The sequence below is a fragment of the Podarcis liolepis genome, assembly GCF_965112155.1.
Source record: "Podarcis liolepis genome assembly, chromosome: 1".
NCBI lineage: Eukaryota > Metazoa > Chordata > Lepidosauria > Squamata > Lacertidae > Podarcis > Podarcis liolepis.
In genome coordinates this window covers 77,620,671-77,638,599 of record NC_139554.1, presented here as the reverse complement: position 1 = coordinate 77,638,599, position 17,929 = coordinate 77,620,671, and the positions used below count along the sequence as shown (strand labels likewise).

General features: G+C 45.0%; 1 long non-coding RNA gene across 1 annotated transcript; it reads right to left on the bottom strand.

Annotated features, from left to right (window-relative positions):
* Positions 1-12,665: 12,665 nt before the first annotated feature.
* Positions 12,666-17,322, bottom strand: LOC310695810. Its single transcript, XR_014520235.1, has 2 exons — positions 17,154-17,322; positions 12,666-16,030 (listed from the first exon to the last, which is right to left on the bottom strand). It is a non-coding gene; the product is annotated as an uncharacterized lncRNA (long non-coding RNA).
* Between the last annotated feature and the right edge of the window lie 607 nt (positions 17,323-17,929).

The following is a 17,929-nucleotide window of genomic DNA, read 5'->3' as shown; positions in this document are numbered from 1 at the left end:
TTTGCTCTAAGGTGTGTCTTTGCGTACCAAAGAGAGTTCTCCAGCCTTGTTCCTGGGCGATGACTCCACCTGAATGTCACAACAAGCCCATCCGCACATTACATTATAGCTGAGCTGGAAATGCAATGGAGGAGTAAAATATCAGTGCAGCACTGCCGCTTGCAGAATGGCCTGCGTCCAACAATTCCTCTTGGCACGAGTGGTGATCACACTGCCACGTGGCATCCATTAACACAATTGCAGGTGGGTTAGAAAAGAACGGAAGTAGAACACTTTCATCTTGTTGGGGTGGCTTACCTTCCCCAGTCTAAAAAATATATAAAATTGGGGTGCCTGTTAAGATATTGGGGTGAGAAGCAAGATTTAAAATCTAGATGAATTGCAAAAACAAAACACATTGTGGTTACTTTTACATACCTCATAACTGTAGCACTTTTCAGGTCAGTCACTCCCAGAGCCTCACCTCCTTTTAGCACAAGGATGGTGATGTGTCTCTAGCACATAGATGCCTCTACAGTATGCAGAAACAAGGATGTTGGCCAGAAATGTAGGCACAGCTGTTGGTTTGCTTAGTAGTCCATGTAGGTTGCCCCCTTGACCCCAAAATACCTTACTGCTCAAGAATATGTAGAATAGTTGTAGCTATCTAGAGAAGGGGTCAGCAAATTTATCAGCAGGGGGCTGGTCCACTGTCCCTCAGACCTTGTGGGGAGCTGGACTATTTTTTTGGGGGTGAACGAATTCCTATGTCCCACAAATAACCCAGAGGTGCATTTTAAATAAAAGGACACATTCTACTCATGTAAAAACACGCTGATTCCCGGACCATCTGCAGGCTGGATTTAGAAGGTGATTGGGCCGGATCCGGCCCCTGGGCCTTAGTTTGCCTACCCATGATCTACAGTGATGAAAATGCAGGCTGTACGTTCTCAAAGGTACTCTTGCTTGCTTTAGATGTTTCTGTCTCAGAGTTCCGCCTCCGGGCTTATACTGTCAAGAACCCTGGTTCAGATTAGGTCCTATCAGCTGTATTGCAGTGCAGAGAAGGCAATGCGATCTTATCTGATACCATTCTGTGTTCTAAGAGACAGCAGGCCATTTAAATCAACATTGGTTCACCCTGCTCAAATACAGATGCTGTGTTTAACTGCATTCCCACTAAACAACCTCCTTGTTGTCCTGTGGGTTCCTCCTGCAGAGCACATTACGTGCCTCTCTCCCCCCCCCCCCAGCAAAGCTAATAATCTCTGCAGGCTCCTTTTTCAAAAGTAATCTAATCAACTTGGTCTGTTTCTGCAAAAGGACTTCGCCATCGTTAATGGTTAAATTTAAGCATCTTTTTCTTTCCTAATTCTATCCTCTCCCCAACTCTGTCAGTCAACACTGGAACTCCATCTGCTACTATGGCTCCAGCAATCCAGGACTGATGGACAGATGACAATAGAAAGGTGGTCTCTTGGGGGCCCTTTCCAGCCAACCAATAAATGAGGCTTGCATTCCAAGCAGTGAAGAAATGGTAGACATCATCTAGTGACAATGGTGCTAAATCCCATCAAAAGAAATGTATGAAGTGGCCTCACTGTTGGAGTGGTATGTTGGCAAGAAGACACACAAGTGGGAAATGCAACAAAATGGTGCATTAGATCCTTGCCCTTCAATAGGACTGCTCCACCCTTTTTTTTGAAATAATTTTTATTTGATTTTACAAATATAAAATTATAGCAATACAACCATACACATACACATTTGGAAATTCCTCAGAATCTCTGGACTTCCCACTTTCCCCTCCATGGGTCCTATTATTAACCTTTTCAACTGTATATATTTCAATAGTCCATATTTTATATAACTCCATTAACTCCATAGTACTTGCTACATTGAAAGTGTTATTGTAATCCTGCTAAAGTTTCCATCTGCTTACAGTGGTCTCCAAGATAAATTATAATTTTTTTTCCATTCTTTGTTAAAGTTTTGGTCTTCTTGGTTCCTGAGCTTCCCGATCAATCTTGCCATTTTGGCATAGTCCAACAGTTTAATTGGCCATTCTTCTCTAGTGGGGAGGACTGCTCCACCCTTTCCGCTGTTAGGGGCACGAGCAAACAAATTAACACTCTGCACTCAGTTTTAATTTTTCAGAAACACTCTGTGGCTCCTGAGCATGCTTGGTTCCAATGGGCTGCATTTGGGAGGTTTTGCCTCATAGAGCCACCTTTTGTGCTTTGGCACACTTTGGGTGACTGGAGCTTGCTCTTTTGTTTTCGAGGGCCCTATTTGGACTCCATTACAGTGGTACCTCAGGTTACATACGCTTCAGGTTACATACGCTTCAGGTTACAGACTCTGTTACCCAGAAATAGTGCTTCAGGATGAGAACAAAAACCATGCTCTGGCGGCACGGCAGCAGCAGGAGGCCCCATTAGCTAAAGTGGTGCTTCAGGTTAAGAACAGTTTCAGGTTAAATGCGGACCTCTGGAACGAATTAAGTACTTAACCTGAGGTACCACTGTATTGTCAACCTGGAGGCACTCACTTCCTTACTTGGGAGGGAGTAAAATAATATGAAAAGAAATTTAAAAAAGCAAAAAAAAGTGCACTAAATAGCAGGTCCAGAAACCTAGTGGGAGGAGAGCCTGGGTGGATTTCATATTGCTGTGTTAAACAGCTGCTCAAATGATTCTTTTATTTTCACAAATATTTGTTTCTACATGCCAGTGCCACTAGTGGAGCCCGCTCTTCACATGGCATCAGGTGAGCCTCTCTGGCCAGAGCATTCCACAAATGTGGAGCCACCACAGAAAAGGCCCATTCTTGTGTTGCCACCCTCCAGACCTCTTGTGGAGGAGGCATACAAAGAAGGGCCTCAGATGCTGAATGCAGAGTCTGGGACAGTTTATATGGGGAGAGGTGGTCCTTCAGGTATAGCGGTCCTAAGCCATTTAATACTTTATAGGTCAAAACCTATACTTAGAATTGGGCATGGAAACTAATAGCCAGTGCAGTTGGGCCAGGATCACTGTAATATGCTCAAACCATCTTGCTGGCCGCCTTATTCTGCAGTAACTGAAGTTTCCAAACCATCTTCAGGGGCAGCCCCACATATAACCCATTGCAGTAATCTAACCCAGAGGCACCACAATGGTCCAGCATATCCACAGCCACACCTGCAGATGTGTAGGATAAACAGAGTTGTGTGTCATCACATATTGAACTCTGAGGAACCCCACATTGATGGTTCAATGGGGCCAAAGAGCATTCACTAAGAACCACCCTCTGGAAACAACCATTCAAGTAGGACTGGAACCACCACAAAGCAGTGCCACCAAACCCTAATTTGGACAGCTCCTCCAGAAGGATACCATGGCTGATGGTATGGAAAGCTGCGGAGAGGTCAAAGAGAATTAACAGGGACACATTACCCCACTTTCTTTCCCAACAGAAGTCACCATACCAGGCAACCAAAGCAGTTTCTGTGTCAAAACTGGGCCTGAACCCCGATTGAAATGGCTCTAGATTGTAATTTTTTGAAGACCAAAATGTAAATTAAGCAGGATCCATTTTAATTCTACTACAGTGGTACCTCGGGTTACATACGCTTCAGGTTACAGACTCCACTAACCCAGAAATAGTGCTTCAGGTTAAGAACTTTGCTTCAGAATGAGAACAGAAATTGTGCTCCAGCGGCACGGTGGCAGAAGGAAGCCCCATTAGCTAAAGTGGTGCTTCAGGTTAAGAACAGTTTCAGGTTAAATACGGACCTCCAGAACGAATTAAGTACTTAACCTGAGGTACCACTGTAGATCCAACTTTTACCAACCAAGATGCAGTGGAAAACACAAAGATCTTGAAATAGAAGGGGCCATGGCTCAGTAGCAGAGAACAAGCTTTGTCCCATACTCAAATCCTAGCATGTCCACTTGAAAACAGTATTGTCTCTAATGAGCAGCGCAAGTATCATACCAAATGGGGTCAGAGGAAGTATGTGTCCTGGTAAGCATCCCTGGTAATAGTGCCAGGAGCAAGAGAAAAACTTCAAAGTCTCCCAGCTGAAACCATAGAACTCAGTATGAACTATTGCAAATTGAGCACGCTCCTGTCTGCATAGCCCCTCCATCCTGGATTGTTTTGAGGCAAATATAAGTCTTTCAAATTCCACAGTGTCCTGAAATGTGTTGGATCACCCCTTTGTGCTTTACACTGGTTTTCCAGTTCAAAATAGGGCCACAAAATAATCTCCTTTGTAAGCACATCAAATGGACAAAATGCTTTAAGAACAGTGCCACTGAGCCACTCCACCGATATCAAGTCAGCTTCTGATGGCATTGTTTGGCTTTTGCACACAAGACAGTTAAGATGCTTGCAATTCCTGACTATCGATCCAGCCCATCAAACTGTTCTAGAAATAAAACCATCTTGTTTTACACGTACCCTCCTACAGCTCCATTGCTGTTGCAGTGGGAAACAAAGCTCAATAGCTCTTTGTAAAGAATGTCACAGAAAGTATTGATGGTTAACAGCACACATCACGGGCTTCTGCTCATATGTATTCGTAAGCCACCAAGGATCAAGTCCACATTATGTGCCATGTATTTTGTCCCCCATGACATTTATTTTATTTTATTTTAACTTTTGAAGGCTTTATCCTCAGTAATATGGAAACTCCCAGAAAACATCACATCAATGTCTAATTTTCCTTCATTGTGTGCATTTTGAGATGGCTGCAGTCAGTGATTTTTTTGTTTAGAAAAAACTATGTCCCTGTATGCACCATGAAGTTGTTATAGTAAGTGCCACACTTTCAACATGGTGGAGGGGAGGTGCTAGTACTGCATATCCTTGAGTACCCCCAGAAAAAGCACTGGCTGCAGTGTTAATGATTTCTGGCAAAATGGATTCTGCTTACCTGTTGTGGCAGCAGCACAACAGCCATTACCTGCTGGGGGTGGGGGGTGGGATCCTCTAAATTAGATAAAGTAAAATCAACTTCACATCTCTCCTATGGAACAGGATTTGTTAATGAACCCTTCAGGATATTATAGCCTTTTTATTTGCCTTTCTGAAATTCCCTCAGTCAGGGAAGTCTGAAAGTGGTGTTTACACTACTGCCATCTACTTAGTATTTTACTCTTGCTGCTGTCTAGGAGATTTTGTGGGTTAGCTATAAAACATAGCTGAATAGCTGCAAAGCCAGTTGAGTTTAATATGCTAATAAAATCCACAGAATAATGGCTGCTGGTGCCTTATGATGACATTTGGTACAAAAAAAATAGAACCTGGGCCAAGCAGAATGCAAGATGTGTCTGTTTTGGCTCCATGAAAGAGATTGTTTTCTCCCTTTCCCTGTACGCTTTGTGAAGTCAATAGGCTACTAACACAGCATCTGAGGAGTCCAGTTGTAGGGGTCTGCACTGCAAAGGATTCCGCCCCCCCCCCAGTACCATAGCCCTGATCTGATTCAGGTCTCCTGCAAATGGTATTAACTTTTCCCTGTAAGCCCACATAAGACTCTAAAGAGAATCTCCCTCCTGAAACTGACAGACCTTAGTTCTCTGCTCATGAATTCTGTGCTGCTCAAAAACCTGCATTCCTATACCTAACACAAATTTGTTGAAGGTAATCACCTATTTCCACCCCCTCATCACAACTAATCAATAGTACGTTGACAGTGAATATTTTATGACTTTTAATTTATGCATGCAAAAGCTTTACTAAGTCTAAAACTGACATTTATTTTTAAACTGTTTTATCTTTTAGAGGCATTGTACAAACAAGAACATTCTGCAACACATCCTCAAACCAACATTTTTAATGGTGCCAAAGGCCAGCTAATTGGATTTGGTTTGCAAACAGCTAACCTGCTACAAACCATTTTTATTTGCCATGTTGGGTCAGACAGGACACAGATTTCTTTAGAAATGTAGGCAGCCTTCATCCTGTGATGACTTAAAGGCTTGCCGCAACTTAAAATGAATGTTGAATATGCGTGTAGATGATTTATATTTAGTTTTCTGGGTGGACTTGGAATTTAGCTTCTCAGGGAAACACCTGCACATGATGTCTGGGGGAAGTTAGAGATGCATATGTTCACATAAACAATGGTAAGAATACCTTTGTTCTAGCATGAGAAACAGCACAGGCACAGGGGTCCCTGCCAGTTGTGCTGGGAAATAAATAAATAAATTCTAACCTGGAATGGCGGGAGGGAGATGGAAAGTCTTTGTGCCTCACGAGGCGACCCTCCTTAGAGCCTAAAGAGGACATCAGTGAGCCAAAAGTCCAGAAAAAAACCTACTCCAAGGGCTCCAAAATGGCACATGGGAGCTCTCGCTGCTGCCGCACTACCCCACTCAACAGGGAGATGGGCCTTTTTTGCCCAGGATACCATTAGTGCCGTCTTACCTTGTGAAAGTTAGTGGTAGGCCAGCCTCTCGGTGAGGAACATGAAAGACCTCCACAAATACCCTACTCCCAAAATTCTCTACAGCAGCCCTCTCCTCTCGTTCTTTCAGACTACAGTTTGGTTAGGGAAGACTGCTCTACAGAATGTAGAATATCGCTTCGCTTCTGCCCAGTATCACCTTTAAACAAGATACCTTCACTTAGCAGAGAGGCAGAGAGAGGGGGGGGGGGACACTTCAGCCCCAAGCATCTTGAAGCCATTCTGCTCTGCTATTTATGTAAAGAGGAAGCTGTACTTCTTGTGACATGCCACCAGTCAAGTTAAAGAGCTTTCCTTAGCTGGTGAGCCTCGCAAATCTCTTGCTCTCACTTCATCACACCAGTAGCAGGCTAGATGGATGGTTATTATTCCTGAAAGCCAATGAACGCTGGGCATATGCTCTCATTTAAAAGCATCTGCGCATCTATGACAAAAAAGGCAGACCATCTCCATGTTCTACATTCCTCCTTTGGGTGTGGTTTTTAAAGGGGGGGTGAGCTTTGCGCAGAGGTGGCGTCAATAATACATTTCTGCCATTTAATATTTTATTGATGATTTGACTTCTTCTGCAGCTTGCTGTTCCCATTTCAAGGCTGCTGGTTGTTTCTGATTAAAGTTTTATGCCTGACAGGAGATGCATCTCCTCACTACACTGGAGATGCTTCTGGTCCCGTCCCCCCCCCCCCAACCACTACAGAGCAGCGGGAAGGAATTGCTGGCCACCGTACAACAAACTATTACTTAAGCATGGTGTGGAAAATGAAGAGGAGATCGTGAGGAGGAAGGGCTTGAGCAAGATTCTGAGCCCTGAGTGCCTCAGCTGGCTCCTTCCTGAGGTATTCTGTGGCAGCAAGCCCAACTGCGCTTCTCCATGTGGGCATCGGCCACAGCAGCCGAAGTCAAGGTGCTCCAGCGCAACACTTTACTTGCAGTCCATGATGCGCTCATCCTTAGTTTCCATCCATTGTTGATTCCAGAAATCCCAATGGAACAAGCCATTGACAACATTTGAAAAAGTTCTACGGGTGTTCAGAACTTCCCATAATACAGGCCTCTCCTCTCCACTTCGCCTCTTGGTCAAAATTTGTGACTTCAGTAGAAGCCGGGGTCTAATTAACGGGTCAGAGGACCAGCAGCTCCAAGCCATTCTTGTTTAAGCAACTTGCAAATCGCAGCTTAAAATTTCAAAGCCTGGTAAGGCAGAGGATTTAATTGACTGAGGCTAAGAGCTAGGGTGCTTTGGGTTAGACATGAGCAGAATGCCCTTGGCTGTTCAGTGCTACTGATCACAAGGAAAAGGAGACAAGACTCCACAAGAGCCCCTACAAGTCATTGTTATTAGCGAATGTTATTGGTAAACTTGCCTCGCCCCCGCCATCTTTCTACACTGGGCCAAGTATTGGGATGAATGCTCAGGCAAAAATGAGAAAGGCCTAGTGCTACAGAACAATTAGGCTTCAAGCTTTCTACTTCTGTCACACAGTTCCTAAGAGGGATGGGGCTTGCCACTTGCCTCCTAGTATGGAAATTTGTTCAGGCAAAGCAACAGTCCGCCTGTTTGGAACTCAGCACTGAAGCAACACAATTCCCCCAAAATCCTGCCCTAGATTTGTGAAGGCCCTACTAAGCAACATCAGATTAATACTTTTCTTCATCCTGGAAACTCAATGGTAAAATAGGTATTTACAACCACATAACTATGACAAAGCCTTGTACCATTCTTTTTCTGTTAGGATTCAAATGGACTATGCTCTGGAAAATCATTCCCATTTTTTAACGCCTTATTTTCCTCACAGTTTTAACACCCACAATTTCCAGTTGGAGATAGTTCTGCTTCCTTCATATTTGAGAATTCAACCTCATAGTTATTTAACGAATAACTATTAATATATGCAGTCATTGCTGCATATATATCTTGTGCAAAATCCATGTGTGAGTCTTCCCTGTGAGACATTTTGATCCCACTTGACCAGCCATACCTGGAAATAATCATGCATACAGCTAGCTGGCATCTAAATACATCCTCTGGGATACATGACGTCTGGACAAAAAGATGACATCCTTGGATGGTAGATGGATATATCTTGACCAGGAACTGTGAGCTACATTGCCCATTCTGATAAGCTTTAACTTCCCAAACCTTGTGAGCAGGAAGTACAAAGGCTGCTGCAGCATTCTAGAAGAAGAACCCTTGTGTAAAGGAAACTGGGTTGGCAACTGCAAGTGGTCAGGAAGGACACCTCTCGTGGCTCCTCTCCCCATCACCATACTTGCTTCACAGTGGTCAATTAACTCCATGCCCAGCAATGTGGTCCCCTCCGGTGGTTTTTGGACTCCAATCCCCATCAGCCCTCAGCACCACAACCATTGGTCAGGATTAATGGGAGCCATACTCCAAAACACCTGGAGGTTACCAAGTTGGGGTAATGGCTAGAGGCCATTTTGTTTATTATTTTGTTTTTGCCGCCCCTAAATCTTACCTAAATCTCTTTTGGGAATGAACCAAGATTTATTCACAAAAGCATGTAAGGATGCTGTTTGCTGACAGCAGGGTGCAGCCACGAACTTGCCCCTGACGGGTTCCTTCGGAAGGAATCATGGCCAAAGCAGGAGGTGAGTTTACTTCTGCTTTCATAACTGGATTCCCTCATGCTACAAGCATAATAATTTGTACAGAGTCAGCATCTGATTTTAGCTTCTGTGCTGCCCTAAAGATACCAGGGAGAACACAGATGGAGCCTGAGGACATTTTTATGTATGTGAAGGAGGGAGTATGGGGAATGGAGGGGGGGTGTCTCCTCTTCAAAAGCCATTCCTTATTCAAATAATTATTTTTTTTAATGAACAATCAAAGGGCTGCTCTCTTTACACAGAGTAGAATTTAACTTTCATAGTCCAAGCTGGGATTTCAAATCATCTCTTTGTGGGCATCATCAGGCATCCCTCCCCTGCCAGCTAGACAAAGAACAGTTGAGCAGCAACATCACATGGGTGGATATGTTGTATTTCCAATAGCTGATGAAGTCATACCAGAGGGGTAAGGTCACCAGTGTGGTTGTTTTTGTTTTGTTTTGTTTTTTAAGATGGCAAACATCAGTTCCTAGCAGCATTGGTAAGCTTATTTCAGATTCAAGCAGACTTCAGAGTCACTTTCTATTGCGCTCGATGCTTTCCTAGTAAACAATGCAGCAAGCTGCGCATTTCATGGAAGTAGTGAGCAATGCATTATGCCAGCATTACTAAACAAAATGTGGCGATATGGCGGGGTGGGGAAGAGAGGGCCAACAACTCTCCCTACACATAACAGAGGGAAATCTAGCCAATGGCAGAGAAGAACCCTACAGAGAACAAGCATGCTATAAAGTGTGGTGGTTGCCTGATGTTGCCTGCTCTTTCTGTGGAGGTGGCCAGTTTGCTCTTCCTGCAGCAGCTAGAAATATTTGATAATGGAAGTTCAAGAGCAGAAACAAGTTCTTTCCCAACTCACCCAGCTTAATCCTCCTCCCTCGCCAGCTGGGCACCTCCATGTATTACATACCTGCCATTTCTGCAAGGTCCAGAACTCAAAATACTGAGTCAAAATTGAGGCCACAATCAAAGGAGAATCTGTGGCCCTCCAGGTGCTGTTGGCCTTCCATCAGCCTCAGCCAGCCAGCAGGGATGATGGGTGTTGTAGTCCCGCAACATCTGGAAGACCAAAGAGCGCCCACCCCTGGCCAAGAATGTGTGTCTTGGCCTTCCCTTGTAATGTAGGACAAACCAAAAGGTAGACTATGTAGCAGCAGTGCAAATTTCTGTATGTTGGGTTTCTTGCAGCCAGCTTTCCCAAGTCTTCTTTCAGGAATTGCCTGTTACATAAATCCAAGGTCTAAAGTACAGGAAGAGACCTGGCTGACTCCAACGCCTTTCCAGGTGATGTGCAAACAGGAGTTTTTTATATATACTAGAAGGGGCTGCTTTAGCCAAGAGGGCTCATCATCTTCGGGCAGATGGCTTGCAAGCAAGTTAAACAAGAGCATTTCAATCAGGGAAGTAAGACTCAGTAACACACAATACAAGCCTGTTATCTCTGCCGCTGCCTTGTGTCAACACACCCACACACACTAGGCCATCCAGATAAGCAAAGCTGCTCTCAAATAGTCTCATGCTTAGGGTACTGCAAATGAGTCAAGCAGTGTAACTTCAAAACCCAACAAATCCAGAAGGGCACATGTCCTATGCAAGAGACACTTAATAGCAGGGAGACAAGAGTTTAGGATTCGCCTTATTATTTTTTCAGCGGCTCTTGTTCTGTATCAAAAGATTCTGACTGTTTCTGGATGAGCAAGTTCTCTATCCCAGTGGAATTTCCTGCCAACTGATTTTAAGAAGCATTATGTAAGCCTCTGCTAACATTGATGTGAAAGTAACATGTGCTCTTCCGGTGCTTCAGAAACATACTGCTCTCAGCCCCAAATGCTATTTACATTCTTCTAGGATCCCACTGGCATAGTCAAGAGACTCTGGCACACATTAGGAGCAGGGAAGGGTGTCTCAACCTGCCTTCTCCAAAAGGAATTATAATAATACATCAGAGTACAGTGGTAGCTCGGGTTACAGACACTTCAGGTTACAGACTCCACTAACCCAGAAATAGTACCTCGGGTTAAGAACTTTGCTTCAGGGTGAGAACAGAAATCGCACAGCGCTGGCAGCGGGAGGCCCCATTAGCTAAAGTGGTACCTCAGGTTAGGAACAGTTTCAGGTTAAGAACGGACCTCCAGAACGAATTAAGTTCTTAACCCGAGGTACCACTATATCTTAGTCAAAAGAATTCTTAAGAAGTTAAACGGCCTTCACTGGCAGTTCTTACAGCACTACAGTACCATCATGCCTATTTCTCCACTTGAATAGTGTTATGCATCAGAACATAACAGCCTGATGGGTCAGGCCAATGCATCCAGTATCCCGTTCTCACAGTGGCCAACCAGATGCCTGTGGGAAACCAGCAAGCAGGAGCCGGGCACAAGAGCACTCTTCCCTCCTATGGCTTCTGACTCCTGGTATTCAGAACTTTACTGCCTCAGACACTAGAGGCAGAGCACAGCCATTGTAGCTGGTAGCCATTGATAGCCTTATCTCCATGAATTTGTCTAATCTTCTTTTAAAGCCATCCAAGTAGGGGGCCATCAATGCTTGGAGAGGTACTATCATCTGTCCTGGACCTTCCAAAATTCCAATTCATGAGATATCCCCGAGTTCTAGAGTGTTGAGGAGGCAGACTTTTCTTCATGCACTTTTCCAAGCCATGCACAATTCCTTGCATGCATGCATGCATGCATGCAAGTCACCACTTCCTTGCCTTTTCTCTAAAAGGTCCTGAATGCTTTCCTCATAGGGAATTGCTCCGTCCCCTTGAATCACAGGACCTCTCATCTTTTTACACAGCTAAGCTTAACCCAGGAGTCTTTTTGGAAGTCCAAGTATACTCTGCAAGCTGAAACAACTATCAGTATACTTAAAACTCCCAAATAACTTATAATCGGTTGTGAGACAGGACTTGCCCTTGGAGAAGTTATGCTGGCTGTGTAAGCAAGACTTGTTCTCCTATGTGCTTGGTTATTTAATATTTAGCAAAACTTTACACCACTTGAGCGTCTGATCTTACATTTTTTATTTTTTATTTTAATGCAGAGCCTTCATACTTTGCTTAAGTAGCCTGCATTTGAATTCTGGTATCTTTGCTTTCATAGCTACATGCTTTAATCATGCATGACCATGGATCTCAATTCTCAGTATGTAAGTACTGGTAGCAAAACAAGAATTAAGATAATTTGACTTTTAACTCATAACATTCATCATCAAAACAGAAATACCTGAAAGTTACCATTTAAGATCCCTGCCTTATGTTGCGGGGAGTGGGGTTCACAACAAATAAATTGATTTTTCTCATCAGAAATGTGCACTGTTTGCATTGTTTAGAATTCAAGGTCCTCTTGAGATCTCTAGAGTCCATAGTCTTGATGAGGATACTAATATTTCTTATTGTTCCTGTACATATTTACAGGTCAGCTAAATGGCAAATGAAGTCACAACGAAAGAGGAGTATAAATGCAGTGACTTGGATGGTAAAGTGTTATAAAAGAAGATGAAATTAGATCCCCTCCTCATTTTCAGTAACTGAGGATTATCAAATGTGGCTCATAGTAAAGCATATTTCCATCCCAAAAGTAACACACACACACACACATTTTGGTTGCAAATTTTTACTGATTTAACAATAAGACAAAGATGAAGTGACAAATAATATTTGCAAATGCCAGCAACCTTCCAGTAGATTACATGATGAATTTCTTATGTTATATAATGCTTTACAAACTCTTATTCAGCCTTGCCACAAACCTGCATTAGGTCATAATTATTCCCATTTTACAGATAAGCATACGAGTTCATGAGCCACTGCAATGGGAAATTTACTGGTGGGGTACCCTGAAAAAAGTAAATCTTCCTTATAGTGAATGTGACGCTATCTAAAATCTTGCTTATTTTGAGCAGTATCGTATAGGTAATTTACACACAGTTGTAAAGTTGAGAACGAACAACAAACTGTAGGTAAGTTGATTGTTGGTGGCTAATGGATCCGTTCTGTTCGAAGAAGTCATCCACTTTCATTTAGAGAATCACATTAATACATAATGAATATTTCTCCAGGTTTCATCACTAAAGCTGGTTCTCACATTCACATACATCACTTGATTACTCACAGCTGAATATGTAAACCAGTTCCACTGACTTCTTTTAAAATGAGGTGATAAAATTATTTCATGTCTTTGATTGCTCATTCACACATGCTATTTGATCTTCTAGTATATCAACTGAGGAGCATGCCTGGATGAGTGTGCCTGCCTGCCTATAAGACAGAGGCATATGTGTTGTCGTCAAGGGAATTGGTAACAAGCAAAGCTGGCCATTTCATCTATGTTGTTGGTACTGCAGAAGACACATCTCTCTAGGAAATTCCCTCTAGCTTACTTAGTTCACAACCTCTCTGATGAAAAAGACACCCAGTGAACTGCAATGAGGCGTACATTGTAAGGTGTACTGGAGCACTCCCAGAGTCTGGAGGAGCACAGCACACAAACCAAAGACAACCTAAGAACATTAATCAACCAACAGCTGTCAGCATCACTTTCCTTTCTGTCTGGGCATTGGAATTAGATTAAGGCAACTATGTTTTTAACCACCCTACAGAGGCCAGGCAGATCTGTGTTACAATCAGAAGCTGCAATGTATATGTAAGGAAATAATATATATTTTGGCAACACACATTCCACAAATCATGCTAGCAAGACATTGAGCACTACCATAGCTCTTTGGGCTAGTACAACAATTAATATTTGAAGCAGTTTTATGGTCCCACATTTGAGTAGCTGGGGAGGCATATATAGCATCTCCTTTAGTGTTTGCATACTGCTTTGTCAGTAACTACACCTTCATTTTCCTGGAACCTCACTGTGAAAATAAACATATCTGAACAATGAGCCAATGCAACACAGTGGATTGCTTGACTACCTAGGGAAATTTGGGTCCAAATTCCAGTTGTCACCATGGATTCCTTAAGTATCACTGCCAAGAGTATCTCCCTCACAATTTTGGTTGGGCAGCAGGAGCGCAATGACCTGCTTAATACGATTGTGATTAGGAGGAATGGAATAATAATTGTACAACATTGCACATAAAACTAGTGTTAGACAGAACCAACAGAAGTGATACAAAACCACGGTAATCTGGCAGTTTTTACATCATGAACAGAATGACCTACAAGAAAATTTTAACCATTCCTTCAAGCAAAATTATTTCATAGCCAGACATAAAAAAGTAATAATTTGGCCATCCTAGATTCCTTCTACTGGACACAAATGGTAAAATGATAGTCACCTGTTAATGCCACATTTTCATTATTCACAGGTTGTGTTTTCACCTCTTTAAATGTTATACCTTAACCATCCCAGGTGCCGTGGGAGAAGACACCCCCCAAGGGCATTTGCCTACTCCACCTTGCTCTGTGTTTAGACTATGATGCAACCCCACAGATATCCTCCTAGCTTGCTCAACTATTTTCTTTACTGTCCTTTTCTCTGCTCTCCAGAGAAACAGGGCCTTGACAGTTTCCGGCGGGAGGGGGGGAATCACTGTGTGCATTCCCCATGCCCTTTTGAAGAGGAAACTCCCCTCTTCTCTTTCTTGAAGCAGCAGCAGCAGCAGCTATGGAGTAGCAGGGAAAGGAAGAGTGGGTGAAGCTGTTCCCAATATTGGTGAAATTGAAAAAGCTTTTCCTCCCATCACTTTTCTGCAGGGAAAATGTAAAAAATGTGAAATGGCAGATTGAAAAACAAACAAAAAAGCACTTCAGGTAGAAAACCTCTTCGCATGGTTCATGAAAATGAAAGAAGCCTGAAATGCAGTTGTAAATATACTTTCCTGCATGACCAATCAGTTTAAAACCCTGACAGCGCACATAAAACTGCATTTCTGCCTTTCATGCAGGAGAGAGGCTTGTAAGTGTTTGTTTTCCTACATTTATATCCTGCCTTTCGTCCATTATGGAATTCAAGGTGGCACACGGATAGCTCTGTGGGAGAGGGTCACTCATCCATCTGACCTAGATCAGATCAGCTTCAGCAATGCGGTGGTCTCATGTGCCAAGGACTTTTAAGTGGTCCATGTGTCTGAGATTACAGGCCATTGCTTAACCCCTTGTCCTGTCCTAATCTGCACCTACAGGACAAGTAAGCGGAGAAAGGAGCAAGAAACCACAAAGACCTCAGAGGAAGGGGGGAGAATGGTTGCAAATGATGCTCAGAAGATCAGAGAGCGCCCCTCACACTTGTAATTTCTCAACTGCCTGACTCACTCACTCATTACTATACCGTGACAGGAGGAAGATTCTTTGATTCAGTACAATCTCCACTAAGCAACTTTTTAGAAGTGTATAATTTTATTTTATTTTGGCAAGGGTGTTCAATCCCTTAGACTGACCATCATACATTTACCCACACAGCTCTCTGCTTCATTCTGTATGCATTCCACTTCATTGATTTTATGGGAAAACCCAAGAGAGTCCAAGCCAAGTAGTCTTTGCCAATTGCACGCCTTCCCGAGGGAAAGCACAACCTATTTAATAGCACACCCAACACATTTTATTTTGACTCTTCCATACATCCTCAAAGGAAGGAACATACATGCCCATGAGTGTGCACACGTCAACTCTGCTCTTCTGCAACAGCCATGGACGTGCAAGCTTGTTAGTGGTTGATGTCCAGCTCTTGAAGGAGTCTTTTCTCCAACTGCATTCAGACTGGAAGAGGTCACCAGGCTCCAATGTGTTGTTTCTTCTTGGGGAAGGGGCAGGAGGTAGCAGGAGACGACATAGTGATGCCCGAAAAGCAGGTTAGCCGCTGTCACACGCACAGTGGGGGCACTAGCAGCACAATGTGCGTTAGTCAGTGGCTCACCTGCTTCTGGAGAATTAGACCACCCACAGGCAGGCTGGCTCTTCTAAGATGTCAGCAACAGACACCCCACTACCACCCCCCTGCCCCTACCAACATGGATCTGAAATACACAAGAAATAGATCAGCAGCAGAGTCACCACCAGCACTCCCTAAGACCCAATATGTTCGGCCACACTACTTCCCATATTTCAACACATACAAAAATAAGCCCAGAAAGCTTCTGTTTCAACACCCCTGGGCCATTTCAACATGTGCAAGACAGATGCAGACCACACCAGAGGGACTTTCTACAACACAGGACAAGGCGTCAGCTGCAGGCGTTTTGAAGTCTCTCCCTTTGGCCACTTTTTGCTTAATTCTGTACTGCACTTTCCCAACACAAAACATCATGTCAACTTGGAAGAAACAGGTCAGTCCAGTGAAAAGTGGATTCCGAGCCCCCAGCTAATTCACAGAAAAGAAAGGAAGAGATCTTGCTGTAGAAGTTGGAGCAATAAGGAAGTTCCGTTTCCACCTGGAGGACAATTCCCCGCCGCCACTTTTACCCACTGACTTAACTGGATATGAATTACATCCTCTGCCACCCCACTTGGTGTTTATACAAGCACAGGCAACCGAACAGCGCAACCCCTTTTTGCAAGTCTGCTCAGAATCAAGTTATACTGATCGCAAACCAAAACGAAGCAAGAAGCCCCATTCCTTTCCTTGCACACCCTGAAGCGGAGCGAGTGTGGAAACCTGGCCGACCAATTAATCGACCGGCTAATTTGCGACAAAAGTGAAACTGCTTCTTTCCTGCTCAATGGATCAGCTGCAATTTCATTAGGCAACGAAGCGTTTCGAAATAATATTAAGAAGGGGAGGAAAAAAGTTAAATGGAAGTTCAGAGCCCTTTCCCAGAGCTGGGGGGGGGGGGGGGATCGAGGACTGTCAATGACCTGGTACGAACTTGCTTCCGTTCGTTCCTCGGCGAACATCTACACTTGGCTTTGACGACTTAAATTCTTCCCTGAGCACGGATGCGCCTTTTAATTGACTTGGCCGGGAAAGGGGGGGGGATGCTCTATGCCGCACGCTGAAAGTGAAACCAAGAAATGCTACCCCCCCCCCACTTTTTAAAAATGCTTTCCCTTAACTGCGCCCAACCTTAAAACACCCAGCCGGAAACCAAGCCCTACCCCGAAGCCCCAGCACCCACCTCCCTCCCTAGTTACCCCACTTACCTGAACTTCGCAGGCGCCGCCTCTCCTCGGGCACTTTCCACCCGGCTCCTTTCGGCAGCCTGCGCTGCCCACTTTCCACAGGCAGGAGGGAGAGCACGAGCGAAGCAGAGGCAGCGGCAGCGGAAACTTCTCCTTCCCGGCGTTGCGCTGCGCTACCCAGCCCACGCCGCTGCCGCGCAACCTGCCTTCTCTTTCGCTCCCCTACCCCGCCCTGGCTACATGCAAATCGAGGCTGGTGACGTCGCGCGGCGGGTCCGCCAATGGAGGCTGCGCCCGGCTGCCGGCCAGCCACGCCTCCCGCCGCGCCCGCCAATCGGCGGAGACCCCCTCCTCGCGCGGGGCTAGGCAGCTCCCTCCTTCGCCCTGCCCCGGGAGTTACAGCGCGGGGTGCGGCGCGTTCGGTTCTGCACGTCCTTACTTTAGGGAGGAACCAACTGTACTTGCCCGAGAGTCGATGCCGCTCTCCTCCCGCCCGCCCGCCTCCCTCCCCCCCCCGCTCCCTTTCCCGCAATGGTTGCCGCCGGCCAGGCTCCTTTCCAGGAACGCGGCTGGCGAAAGGGCCGGGCGGGGTCGAGCCCGCGGCGTCGCGTCCGCCGCCTTTCTCAGTTGGCGCGGTTCGGCTCCCCTCGGCCGCCCCTCCCCTCCTCGGGGGCGCCGAGTGGTACAGCCCAGCCTGGGCTTTGCCATGAGGACAGTGTCAGTGCGCACGTAGCAAGCGCAGAAGCGGCAGAAGGCCGGGTCCCAAGCGGCGCGCGGTGCCGGCAGGGGCGGGCGCG